Below are 15,286 nucleotides of genomic sequence, written 5' to 3'. Positions count from 1 at the left end.
CATAAAAGTAAACAAGACGTTTAGACAATTTCAATGAGAGAATACAAACCTAGAGCATTGATTTCCCTATTCCAAACTATGAACATCAATTTATCAATTATCCTAATTTATTCCTAATTTGTAGTTTCAAGAATCCTAATGTAATCTATTAACCTTTCTCAAGTGATGATAGAATTAACTTAATAAATTAACAAGATATCTCTCTTCAATATTAATCAATCAAGTAGGAATAAATCATTTTGATTCTTAAAACTCATAGAATTAGCGGAATCTCTCAATCTCACACTTTTCCTATATCATGTAATTATAAGTCTGATTTTAGATTACCTCTCTCAAGTGTAAAACCTAAAATCTCAATACCAATTAATGGTGATCAAGCATTAAAAAGATAGTAATAATCACAAAAATTGCACAAACAAATCACAATAATAAATATGGGAGTAAACTAAAACTTTAATTCATAATTTGAAATAGTTCCATCAACACTCTAGAAAATAGTGTTTAGTTCATAATCACAAACATAATAGCAATAATCATTTTCATAATTAAGTTACTAAATAAGAGAATAAAGAAAAAAGAACTTTAATGATGATTGATAATCACTTAGAATCTCGTTCTCTCCTCCTCTTCAATGTGTTTCTCTCACCTAAAACCTCCTCTCTGGTTCTCTCTAGCCCTCAAAACTGAAGCTATCAGATTGTATTCATAGGCCTATAAAAATCACATTTTAAAAATAGGTTAATTAAAATCGACAGACGTATGGTGCTATAATGCCTAGCAAGTGGCACACTTGCACCTGACCTATTTTCCCAAAGTCTAGCCATTTGCGCGCGAAATATTTTTTTCTCCATGAACGACACTATTGCGCGTAATATGCGGCACTATTGCGCCTGAAATAGAATTTCTTGATTTTGCATGGTTCTTGACCCAGTTGCTTCCCGGTTTTGGCACTTTACTCAATTATGTACAGTGTACTCCAAATTCACTATAAAATCATCATGTTAAGCTCAACACTGCACACTACAGAGAACACATCAAATTTATACAAAAATCTTAAGAAAAATCATATTATTAATGATAAAAATGAGTGCACAAATGTGCACTCATCAATCACCTTGTACTCTTAACCGTAATTTTCCTTTTTGCAAATCTATCAAAGCTTGCTCAGTTGCTAAAAATGGTTTAGGACATTTTCATCCTCCTCCATGTCAAGAACAATGACATCCGCTGGAAAAATAAACTTATCCACTTTCACCAACACATCTTCTATAATACCTCTTGGGTGCTTAACTGATCGATCCGCCAACTACAATGTCACTATTTTGGGTCTTGCTTCTCCCAACCCAAGCCTGCGGAATACTGACAATGGCATCAAATTTATACTTGCCCCCATATCACACAACGCACGCTTGGATTCAAACTTCCCAATGGTTCACAGTATAGTATAGCTGCCAAGATCTCTTAACTTTTGTGGGAGCTTTCTTTGCAAAATGGCACTACACTCTTTAGTCAATGCTACAATTTCATAATCTCCCATCTTCCTCTTATTAGACAAGATCGCCTTCATAAACTTGACATAGCTAGGCATCTGTTCTAGTGCTTCAGCGAAAGGTATGTTAATATGTAGCTTCTTGAACACCTCCAAAAACTTCGCAAACGGTATATCTAGATTCTGCTTACAGAGCCTTTGTGGATATAGAATCTTGATATGATGCTCAATGCTCACTGTTGGTAACACTTCTTTCTTTGGAAGGCCATTAGTAACCTTCTCTTCACTAGACTTATTTTCTGTTGTGCCTTGTGTCCTTTGTTTCTGACTCACCTTCTCTAACTGATTCTCCCTTGGCTTATCATACTGTGTTCCACTCCTCAAGGTTATGGCTTGACACTGTTTTTTAGGATTTACTTCCGTAGTGCTAGGAAAATTTCCTTGAGCCTTGTTTGTCATCAAAGTAGCCAACTGACCGATATACATCTCTATAGTGTCTCAGAATTTTACTTAGCTAGATAGTAGTAGTAGTAGCTTAGTATTCTAGTTTTTGTGGTTATTGGTTCAAGCCGGGATTTAGCTGGAAGCTCATAAAGATAATTATGAATTTTATAAGTTTAGCCTATAGTTTAGAAATATTAATTTTAACATAAGGTTTTATTAATATAGCTGGTCCTAGAAACGATGTTTATTATAACCTAAGGTTTAGATAGATAATTAAGAGCGTGACACTTGTCACATGCATGTTTATTAAGGATTTAATGATTTTAGATGAATAATTTAATAAAGGATAAACTTAGGAAGTCTAGAACCTTCCCTCAACTGTTAGGATCACGTTTTACTCAGTCAAAGTGGTTTAAACAAAATTCAAGTGTGCTGAAAGTGTGTGAAAATGTGTTTGATATATCAGCGTATGTCAATATATCACAACTTTAGGGGCCGATATATCGCCTATGGGTGATACGAAAAACACGTCGACTTCACATGAACAAAACCACAGAGGCTCAGGATATAAGAGCAGGCGATATATCACCTATAGAGGGACGATATATCGGCTCCCTTTGGCATTTTTGAAAATCTGTTGAATCCGAGTTAGAAATAGCCTTCAACAACTTGGACTTGCTCTTGATCGTTTTTGACCGAGTTATGGGCATCTGTTGAACAGAAAATTCAAATTTTATTCAATTATTTATTCATTTTAAAAGGAGTTAGTTTCACTCCTTGAACTCTATAAATAGGACCTTTCACTCAACCATTTGCTTCGTCATTCAAGCATTCTTCAAAGTCTCCAAGTTGCTAAGTTCATTCTAGAGAGAAACACTAGGGTTTTGGGGTTAAAAGCTTTCCAATCTAAGCTTTTCTAAACACTTGGGAAGTAATAGAGTGATATTTCAGTATTGAGGTGTAGATCAAAGTTCTAATCTATCCAAGGTATTCTTTATCCTCAGGTTTAGCTCATTATAGTTCCTCTTATTCTTTCATTTTCTTCAAAATTCTAACTTGTTATAATGGCTTTTGGCTAGGTGTTTGAGTTTCTTGAAACTAAAGGTTTTCGGTAAGTTCTTATCTTATGGTTTAGATCTTCTCTTCATCTTCATTTCTTTAGAAAACTTATGGATCTTACTGTTTGGTTTTAGGAGTTTTCAATCCCGTTCTTGTCTTCAATATTCTGGTTTTTGGTAAGGAAAATAGGTTAGTTTTTATGTGTTATGATTATGTTTATATGCTATGTGTATGTTTGTATATGTGTATGTTGTAGTCGCTTGGGAAATATAGTTGCTTAGATAGCAAATAAGCAAATCCCAAGATTTTTATCATTATCATAGACTATAGTTATTATTAAACCTACCTCGAATAGTAGCAAGAGGACCTAGATGGTTTATCATATACTATATTGTATTTAAACCTACCTCGAATAGTAGCAAGAGGACCTAGATGGTTTCTATCACATACTACGATAACGAGTTAATGGTCATTAATATTGTAGTCCTATGTTTTATGATTTACGTTTTTACGTCATACATTTTATGATTTATGTTTTTTCGTTTTATGACTTATGATATGTTTTAGTAGATTTTCCTTACTGGGCATTAGGCTCATTCCTTTTTATTTTAGATGGTGCAGGAAAATAAGCTTGGAAGGCAGGATGGATTCATGGCAGCTTTGGCATGTGTATTGGGAGAGGACTGAATGAATGGACTGATGGGAAAGATCGAGATGACGTTTATGTTTTGAGTCTTTTAATTATGTATTTATGTTTTTCTGCATTTAGTATTTGAACAATTAACTAAAGGTTTAAGTTTTCTTTATGTTTTTATGTAATAACAATGTGATCCTGTATTTTGGATTTTTATAATAAAGTTCTATTATTTTATGTATGTATTCCAAAATAGTCAGGCCATTACAGGTTGTATCAGAGCCCACAGTTCATACGCAGAAAGTTCTCCTTGATACACATGCAAAAGCTCAGGATCTAACCCTCAATATAAGTTTTTATGTTATGAATGTTATGTGTATGTTAATAGCTAGCATTTTAGTCATTATGGTTTCAGTCAAAATGGACGGAGCTTTGACTTATCATGATATCTGAGCCATTAAGACATTGAAAAGGGTTAAAGAGCCAAGGGATACAATAGGAGTGCTAGAAAGAATCACTCAGAGATTGGTCAACTTTCACAAGGAGATAGTTCACCTTCAAATCAATAGGCAAATTATGATGAGATTCATGGAACAATATGTCCTAGTAATTAGGCTTTTTAAGGATTTTCTTACTATAGTTTCATAATTGGAAGAATTATGGGAGACTATGGATGATGAAGATGATTTACCAGTAGCCATGAGATATTAATTTCTCATACTTAGGTTTACGTATAGGTTTGAGTTTCAATTCACAAATGAACAAAAGCATAATATCTTAATGAATATTCCTCGAGGTAGTTTTGAGGCTCATGATAATGATGATTATGAAGAAATAAATGATGTTATGTTAGATGAAGGGTCAGATGTAAAAGATCCTGATTTTTAGAGATTTACCCTAGTTATTATTAGTATAGTTTCTTTATTTATTTTGAATTTATGATTGTAATAAGTGAAATCTTTTTCCAAACGAATAAAGTTGTTATTTATGAATGGCAAGTATGAGTTTGATTTTTTTTTTACAATCATAATAAACTTAGTATATATTCAATAAATAATGACTGAGTTCGGTGAGGGTGGATACAAATCAATGGACCAGGTTATGTATTGAGAGTTTAGAGGGCCATAGTACTGGGAATGATTTTACTGATCCCAGCATTCCCTCGATATGGTTAACTTTGGAACAACGACGAGTTTCGAGCCTGAGAATTAGGTCATATAGGGTGATTAGAAACAAACTTAGAAAATAATAAAGGCGGTTTAATAGTCTAAGTACAGTATCATACCCAAATTTATAAAGATGACTTACATAATTTTTCATAAGAAATCATAACTGATAGGTTCGAGTTATGTTTGCTTAGATTATGTTTTGCCTTAAAACCTATTAGGGTAAGTTCTAACGTGTTTTCTCAACTGTTAGGACTTTGCTGAAGATGTCGCTCCGAAGATCTGCACACACGAATGGAAATGCCCCCAGCACTGCCAACGAGACTCATGAAGCCCCTCCAGTCCGAAGAAAGGGAACGCATGCTACTACTAATAGAAATGCACCACCTTCGATTGACAACACCGTTGAGATTATCTGGTTATGCCAACAAGTAGAAGAACTACTGCAGCAACAATGACAACAGCCTCAGCCACTGCCTCAACTACAGCTTCAGCTGCCATCTTAGTCGCAGCCTCAACCAACAGCTCAAGCACCCCAGTAAGGGCAGAATGTGGGATATCCGTATGGGGGATGGCCGATGGCAAACTATGCACCTTATCCAGCTCAGTACATAGAGCCAGTTTACGAGCGTTTCCATAAGCAACACGCTCCAAAATTTGAAGGGACAACCGACCCCTTTGAGGCTGAAGAATGGCTCAAGAATGTAGAGCCTATTCTAGCACACATGAACCTCGGCAATGCGGATCGCATATCCTGCGTTTCCTCTCTACTGAAAAAAGATGTCAGAATCTGGTGGGATTTGGTACAACTGACTCATGACATCACCACCATGACTTAGGCTAGATTTGTGGAGCTATTTCATAAAAAGTATTACAACTCGGCAGTTATTGCTACGAGGGTGGAAGAGTTTTTCAGTCTGAAGCAGGGAAATTTAACAGTAGTCGAGTACGCTCGACAATTTGATCGTCTAGCCAAGTTCACACCAGAGTTGGTCCCAACCAAATTCTTGAGGGTTACCAAGTTCACCAGGGAACTCAGACCCAAGATTGAGTTAGGTTTCAAGCTGGCAAATCCTAAAACCACTTCTTATGTCGATGCTCTGGAAATGACTATAGAGGTGGAAAGACTCCAAGCAAATGGTAGTAAGGAGGAGGCAAGCAAGTCTGAACCTAGGCAGTAGAATCAGACTCAAAATGGTAGAAACCACAACAACAACCAGCATAGCAATCATGGGCAGAAAAAGAAAGCATCCTGATAATAAGCAAGCTGGCACTGACAAAAGATCATTGACTAACAACGGAAATAATAGGTCGGCTTATGTAGAATACCCTCAGTGCTCCAAGTGCCAGAAAAGACATCCTGGGGAGTGTCGTGCAAACACCAAGGGTTATTTCAATTGTGGCCTGGAAGGTCACCGGAAATAGGATTGTCCACAACTCAAACAAGAAGAAAAGAAGGACAACAAGATGGTTACAGCCAGAGTCTTTGCCTTGACCCAGGGAGAAGTCGAAGCTAGTAACAAAGTTGTCACAGGTCAGCTTCCTATCCTTGATAATATATGTTCAGTATTATTTGATTTGGGAGCAACACACTCATATATCTCGTGTGGAATGATAGAAAAATTAGACAAACCTTGTGAGATTTTAGAACTAGGTTTGTTATGGAACTGCCTTCGGGCAAAGTAGTTCTATCATCACAAATAATAAAAGGAGTACCATCAAAATTGAGGGTACGGAACTAGAAGGAGACCTGATATAGCTAGAGATCAAGGACTTCGACGTAATACTAGGCATGGACTAGCTAGAAAGACATGGCACAACCATCAACTGTAGACATAAGCAAGTGATGTTCGAAACTTCTGACAATCAGAAACTATATTTTATGGGAAAGGTTTCAGGACTACGGACACAGCTTATCTCATCTCTCAAAGCTCAGAGGATGATTGAGAAAGGATGTCACACATTCTTAGCAAATGTCACGGATGTGGCACATGAAACACCGTTCAAGGTTGGAGACATCCACATTATAAAGGAATTTCCAGAGATATTTCCTAACGACTTACAAGGGTTACCCCTTACTCGGGAAATTGACTTCACAATTGAACTAGTATCGGGAACCGAGTCTATCTCAAAGGCACCATACCATATGGCACCTACCAAACTCAAGGAGTTGAAAATGCAGTTACAAGAACTCTTAGACTTGGGTTTCATCAGACCGAGTCATTCGCCATGGGGAGCACCGGTTCTATTTGTGAAGAAGAAGGACGGAAGCATGTGGATGTGTATCGATTACCGTGAGTTGAACAAGGTGACAATTAAGAACAAGTACCCGCTACCCCGGATTGACGACTTATTTGATCAACTTCGAGGAGCGACGGCATTTTCGAAGATTGATCTACGATCTGGTTATCACTAGCTCAAGGTAAGGGAAGAGGATATACCAAAGATAACTTTTAGGACTCGATGCGAATATTACGAGTTTCTAGTTATGTCTTTTGGTCTTACCAACGCTCCAGCCACATTTATGGACTTAATGAATCGGGTCTTCAAGGATTACTTGGACAAATTCGTCATAGTGTTCATTGACGATATTTTGGTGTACTCCAAGGAAGAAGTCGAACATGAGGAACATTTAAGACTGACCATGCTGCAACTAAAGGAGCATCAACTTTATGCCAAGTTCAAGAAATGTGAATTGTGGCTATCACAAGTGGTATTCCTCGGCCATATAGTATCCAAAAACAGAGTCGCAGTAGACCCAGCTAAGGTAGAGGCTGTGAAAGATTGGCCAAGACCTAAGAATGCGTCAGAAGTTAGAAGTTTTCTCGGGCTAGCAGGCTATTACTGAAGATTTGAAGAAGGCTTTTCTAAGATAGCCACTCCGCTTACCAACCTGACCCGGAAACAACAAAAGTTCAAATGGATGGATAAATGTCAAGAGAGCTTTTAGTTGCTAAAAGATAAATTATGCTCAGCACCAGTACTTTGCGTACCGACACCCAACGATAAGTTTGTAGTATATTGTGATGTGTCCAAGCAAGGTTTGGGATGTGTGCTAATGCAAAATGACAAGGTGATAGCCTACGCCTCAAGGTAGCTGAAGTAATACAAGCAACGCTATCCAACACACGATATGGAGTTGGCTGCAGTGGTCTTCGCATTGAAAATCTAGTGCCACTATCTTTATGGAGAAAGATGTGAGATTTATACGGACCACAAGAGCTTGGAAGTCACAATAAAGTCTTCATCTAATAAGATAGACCTTGAGTTTCATGAAGGCGCTCTATCTCTTTCACAAAGAGATATGAATACTGATCAGCTGTACTATTTGCTTATTTTTTTACTAATAAAATGAACTCACTTGGACTACCAGTCCACAATGACTCAATGCCAATTCACGCTGATCCACTAATGTGGGCAATCCCACCGCGAAACCCATCGCGATGCTATCTTATTTTCATTATGAAATTCTCAATGGCTATAATGGCATCACCGATTCCTATATGAAATACCCAAAGGCTGTAATGGCCTTGCTGACTCCTGATACCCTTTCTTAACCTGCTAACAGGTTAAGAACTTTACACGTGTCTCATTATATCCCTCTTTATCTCAGGCCATCACTATAATGCTTTCATATCCTGTTACCTTTCCACGATGCCTGAATGAAGCGAATAAAAGAATATCACAATATTCATCCAGAATCTCCCAATTTATCTCAATGTCCATCGGATTCCAAATCCGATCTCTTATACCACAGTAAATCCATATCTGTCACTGTACAATTCCTAGCTAATCCAGCTATAGTTTCCATTCAATCTTTCCTTCTTATCTTCCTTGAGATAATAATCTCAAACAATAAACTGGCCACCTGACCCACCAGAAACTCTACTCTAGTTCTGGTCAAATTCTTTAATCAACATGTTGCATAGGCAATCACTTTTCTCAATTACTGGGATGTCATAACAATCCACTAACTAATCCTGGTCTATAAAAGACCCAGCACACTTTCCCAAGGCACCTAAATTATCTTTACAACCCATGGACACTCCTGTCCTCAAGGCACTCTTCATCCTTGGCAATTCTCTGCAGAGAAAAAACCACAATACCATCGTCCAAGATGATCACAAATCCCATTCAAATAAACCTTTGAATGCACTACTCATCTGATTCACAAACACCTAGCATTAACTAATTCTCAAGACATATTCAGCACTCTCAGTGCTCTAATCTGATACCAACACAATCCTTTATATAATTTCCTCTCTCTGATCTCTAACTAGTCCTAACCAGATCCAAGATCATCCTTAAAGAATTCCACCTTACTCAGCAACTAACCCTTTAATTTTTATAACTCCGCTGAGCCACTCAAAATAGTGTTTACATCCAATTCCATCTCTGGCACTAAACCAATCACCATTCTAATCTTCTTTTATAACAAGAAGCCCTGACAAACCATCTGGTAACACATTCAGAACAAACAGACTAATCCAGTCTATCCTGATCTCATTGATACGATCCAAGTGATATCCACCACGCTAGCTAAGAGTTCCATGCATCTCCTTGCAAAAAACTCTAGCTCTCACTACAGGTATCATAAACAATAAGAACCATGTACCAAACCGACTAACACAAGGCTTTCCACTCCCAAGCCCAAGAATTACTATACCTTCCTTGCCATTTAAAATTGCTCCACAGTTACTTAACCAATCCATACCCTGGATCAAATCAAAGCCTGTCATAACCAGCTTCATCAAGATCACTGATGAGTCCTTTCCATAACCCAACTCATCTCTTAAGTTGCCAATATCATATTGCCTTTCCCATCACAAGATAACCATGTGATCTATATACACCATCTTTATACCCTTCTCTATATATATACATATACCAACAAAAGAACAGCATGGCACCAAAGCCAAACAGCATAATTCAAAACTCAGAACTAGAAAAAAACTAACCTGTCACCCCCGAGGAACTAGTCTCTGTCTCTGACTCTGACTGCTCTGGAATAAACACTCGAGTTGGAATCGAGCTATCTATCCCCTTTTTCTCATCCTTTAACACAGGGCACCTCTTCACAATATGCCCAACCATACCACATGTGAAACATGCCTTTGCTCAGCATTTTCCCAAATGATGTTTCGTGCACCAAGCGCATTCTGGGTAAGGCTTCCAGCTTTTCTTCTTACTTACTCCAATAAGTGGAGATACCACTATCTGAGCTCCGTGCTCTCCAGCACTCTACTGCCCAACCTGATGTCATGCGCTCTCAACAGCAAGAGCCTTCCCTACCACCTGACCATAGGTAGAGACTTCATGTACTGGGGCAACTCTAATGCCCTGAGCTATTCCAGGATTCAACCCCTGAATAAACCTTTCCTTCCGAGCTACATCTGTGGGTACCATATCAAAAGCAAACTTGGCCAACCCATCAAATTTATTAATATACTCAGTCACCGATGCATTATCCTGAACAAGATTCAGAAACTCGTTCATCTTAGCGGTCTTAGCTGCATCACAATAATACTTCTCATTAAACAGCTGCCTAAATTCTTTCCAGTCCATCACAGCTGTGTCTCGTGTCTGGGACACTACCCCCCACCACGTCCAGGCATCATCCCACAGTACATATGTAGCATAGATCACCCTATCGTGACCCACCAGTCCCATACTATCAAGAATGGAGATGATCATGCCCATCCATTGCTCAGCTCTGAATGGGTCTAGGCCTCCCTCGAAAACTGAAGGATAAAACTTCAGGAATCTTCCACAGAGGAATTCCCGACTACTCTCAACCCTAGGCTGAGCCAAAGCTGATGCCACCCCTAGCATAACAAAGGAAGAGGTACTCCCCAACAGACTCCGCTGTTGCTTCAGATACCTAATCTCCTCCTCCTGCCTCTGCAATCTTAATTGCAAATCTGTAAGCGTCTGCTGAACATTCATAGATGCAGACGAAGAACTGATACCCTGGTTGTAACTTCTAGCCCCTGTATAACCACCACCAGGCCTCATTAACTGCCCTGAGTATGAACCTGCTATTTCAATGTGCAGTCAATAACTTGACCCATTAATCACAATAAGCATATCAAGGCCTTCCCCCACGGGATAAATCTTACCACACCACAATCATAAACCACTTGCAGTGCTACAAACATGGCCATGGCATTCATACATCAATCAAAATCCCTGCTCTTCCATCATTCACACCATGCCTCAACTCCAGCATGCAATATCACAATTATGTAATCATGGAGCACATAATCAAACAGTCATATTCATAGATATATTCACGGAGCATATAATCAAATAGTCAAGAGCCAAGCTCTATCAGAATCTCATGCTCCCTAATGCAATGTGCAGGTAAAGCATTCACAATCTATTTAAGCAGCTAAGCACATAACTACAAAAATAGTTACCATTCCTTGAGTGAAGCTATCTTCAGTGATGAATGTACATGCCCAGCTTGTCTTCAGGAACCATAAACCTTGGCTCGCTTTGATACCAAGTTGTAACGCCCCAACTCTAGGGACCATTACGGTGTGCCTTGTAAATAGTGCTAAACTCGCTAATCGAGTTATTTGGCCAAAATCGTGTAACTAAGTATGATTAACGGTTTAGGGATTAAAAAATTTGGTTAAGATGTAACGTTTCACTAGAACGTTTAACATATATACTGGGATCCCAAACGTATAATTTTAGAGTTTACTACAAGAAAATATTTACAACAGGCCGTTCTATGCGACAAAACAGGGTTTAACCCTAGTTCCACTTTAAACCTCGGCCGTGGCGGACGAGCAGCTGCATATGTACACGTCATCACCTAAGCTCTCCAACTCAAGGATGATCAATCTTTCTTTTGCCTTTACCTGCACCACAAAGCACCCGTGAGCCGAAGCCCATCAAGAAAACACAATACAACATGATATAATATCAACAGTAATTGTATTAATTGTTCAGGACCAACAGTCAAAGCAAATAGGTGACTATCACAAAAGTCACAAATGTGGGGACAGCACCCTTTAGCCATGTGATTATAGGATCACCAGAGCTTAACAGATACCAAGAGCCATGAATATGGGAACAGCACCCTTTAGCCATGTGACGATAGGATCACCAGGGCTTAACAAATGAGTGAGCATTTCACTAGCCTCAACAGGATAGGTGCATGGTGATTGGTCACCAACATAACCTTCCTCCCGACTCTAGAGTCGTAACTATGGAACAGCGTTCTTTAGCCATGTGACAAACAATCACCGGGGCCATATGCCCTGGCTCTAAACATCTGGCCTTAGACCAGGCAAGTGCTTATAAGTTCATCGACTTTAGGGTCGGTCCAGCATTAATGCCATAGAGCCATTCAATGCTGTTATCGATTAGATCTAATCTTCATTCGGCCCTGCGTCCTCGACGCTCATGCCGTTTCTGACCCTCAGGTCAGAGAAACACGACTAGTGCTCAACCCGTTGTGAGCTTAACTAATAAGTCACAGCCTCACAGACGGATCTGACACCGTTGCCGATTCTGACTAATAAGTCAGTGCCATACACAAGTAAGCCATGCCACCAAACATATATCACATGTCCAATATCCATAAATAAGGTATTTAGCATGCTTACTTAACAAATATTAATACAATTAGGACCATGCACAAAACCAGAGGCACAAGCTCTGAACAACATCATACTCAGTACTCAAAGCATGTCCCAATCACATGTTTCTTATGCATCACATGCATTATATTTAGCAATCCAACATGGACCAATAATAGCCATGCATGTCACATTTAATAATCAACCAACATGCATCAATAATAGCCATGCATGTCACATTTACACAGGGTGCAGTTTTCTTACCTAAGATTCGAGCTAGAATGATTAAAAGAACGACCCTTGAGAACGATCGACTTTTAGTCCTTTAGCGGTCACCTAGTCATAACCAAACATACAGGATACCATCAATAAAAATGATCAACATAGGTTCCCAAACCAATATCTAGCCTCCGGGACATCAATCCACTTAATCGAGTAGTAGGATCGACCCCGAGGCCTATGGCAAGCATCCCCAAGTCAAAAACCCTCTTTTGGCCAAAACTACCTCCATGGGTCGCGGCTCACCCATCTAACAGGGCCATTTCCCTCACAAAAACGCACGTAGGCCGCGGCTCACCATAGCCATGCCGCGGCCCTTTACCAAAACCAGCAAGCACCAGCTTGCTTTCCCCTGCGTTCTTCCTCGAAACCAAACCCTCAAACCAGTCTCAAACCTGAACCTAACACCCAATTCAACCACTAAACATCATCTACAACTCACCCTCATCAAAACCCAAGTTAAACACCAACCTAGTTTCCCTTAATTCCAACTATTTACCAAGAAATCACAAGCTGAAAGTTTAAAGCCAAAACAGAGTATACCATAAAACCAACGGCTGGAACTTACCTCAAACCTGATTTTGAATCCCCTTCAATGGCTGAATCAAGTTCCTAAGCTCCCACCTTTGCTCTCCTAGCTTGTTTCCTCAAGTTGGCTCTCAAAATTCCAAAGAGAAAAAGAGAGGAAATGGTGTACGGGTGAGGGAGAAGGATGAGGATAATGATGCTCTATTTTTTTTTTACACTTCCACAGCCTTCTAAACTCCAAAGGCTGATCTATAACTTAGGGGTGAAAATACTATTTTTCCCCTAGGTTAAATAAAGACTTCTAAACACTCCCAAGGGTAAAATCATCCTTCCCCGCTTATCTCGTTAATTATAATTAACGCTCTCCAATTCCCTCTATTCTCAATATTCTCAAATGCCAATAAATCATATCCCATTACCCTTTAATTCCCGGTAATGCTCTAATCATTGAAATGACCCTGAGACTCACCCCGAGCCCCGAACTTAAACCCGTTATGACTAGACCGAACACTTACAATCCATGATCGTCTCATGCCGAATAACTCAAACCAATCCACCTTATAATGTGGCTATATTAATTAATCACAACCATGCACCCAAAATACACAATTACGCCCACAGCGGCCACATTACCAAAATACCCTTGCAATTAAAATATGAATCCATATTCATGCATTCACCATCATATAATAATATAATTCACATAAACATGCATATAATCATTAAATAGCATCATAATTCAATTATGGCCCTCCCGGCCTCCTAATCAAGGTCCTAACCCTTATTAGGAAATTCGGGGCATTACAATTGCTGAGTACTAGGTCCTATTTATATAGTTCAAGGAGCGAAACTAACCCCTTTAAATTTGAATAAATAAATGAATATAAAATGAAAAATATTTGAATTTTCGTTCAACAGATGCCAAGAACTCGGTCAAAATTGTTCAAAGGCAGGTCCAAGAGGTTAAGGGATGTTTTAAGCTCGGATTCCACATAGTTTAAAAATACAAGGGTGGGGCCGATATATCTCCCCCTATAGGCGATATATCACCTCCACTATGTTCTTGAGCCTCCGTTCGATCGTTCGTGCGAAGTCAACATGTTTTCCGTATCTTTTGTAGGTGATATGTCAGCCCCTATAGCTGCAATATATCGGCATATGTTGATATATCAAAAATGTATTTGCACTTTTTCAGCATATTTTGAATTGATAAAACAGCTTTCACCAAGTCTAAATGTGATCCTAACAGCAGGTGGAAGGTTCTAGAGCTTCTAGATCTTTCTTTTAATTAAACTATTCATCAAAAATACTTAAATCCTTAATAAACATGATTATGACAAGTGTCATGCTCTTAATAATTCTATCTAAACCATAGGTTACAATAAATAATATAAAAAATACTTAAATCCTTAATAAACATGATTATGACAAGTGTCATGCTCTTAATAATTCTATCTAAACCATAGGTTATAATAAATAATATTTCTAGAACTAGCAATATTAATCAAACCTTATGTTATAATTAATATTCTTAAACTATAGGTTAAACTTATAAAATTCATAATTGTTGCTATGAGTGTCCAACTAAATCCCGACCTGAACCAAAATCCACGGAAACTATCATACTACAAACTACTACTAGCTACTACTACTACTACTACTACTACTACTACTACTACTACTACTACTACTACTATTATCTAGCTGGCTAAGTAAATATTATGGGACACTACATCACTCGGGGTCGACCAAGATGACTCATGACCTTAAGGCACTATATTGGTGACCGAGAATGAAGAAAGACATAGCCGAATATGTGTCCAAATGCCTTATATGCCAGCAAGTGAAAGCGGAACATCAATGACATGCAGGCTTATTGCAACCGCTTAGTATTCCAGAATGGAAGTAGGAGAATATAGCCATGGACTTCGTGATAGGATTGCCATGAACAAATAAGCAACACGACTCGGCTTGGGTTGTGGTAGATAGACTCACCAAGTCAGCTCACTTCCTGCCTGCCAAGACTACATACATTGCTGACCAGTATGCGGACATTTATGTTCAAGAGATAGTATGACTGCATGGAATCCCTAAG

Source organism: Humulus lupulus, chromosome 7 (assembly GCF_963169125.1).
Source record: "Humulus lupulus chromosome 7, drHumLupu1.1, whole genome shotgun sequence".
Lineage (NCBI taxonomy): Eukaryota > Viridiplantae > Streptophyta > Magnoliopsida > Rosales > Cannabaceae > Humulus > Humulus lupulus.
This window is presented reverse-complemented; position numbering follows the sequence as displayed.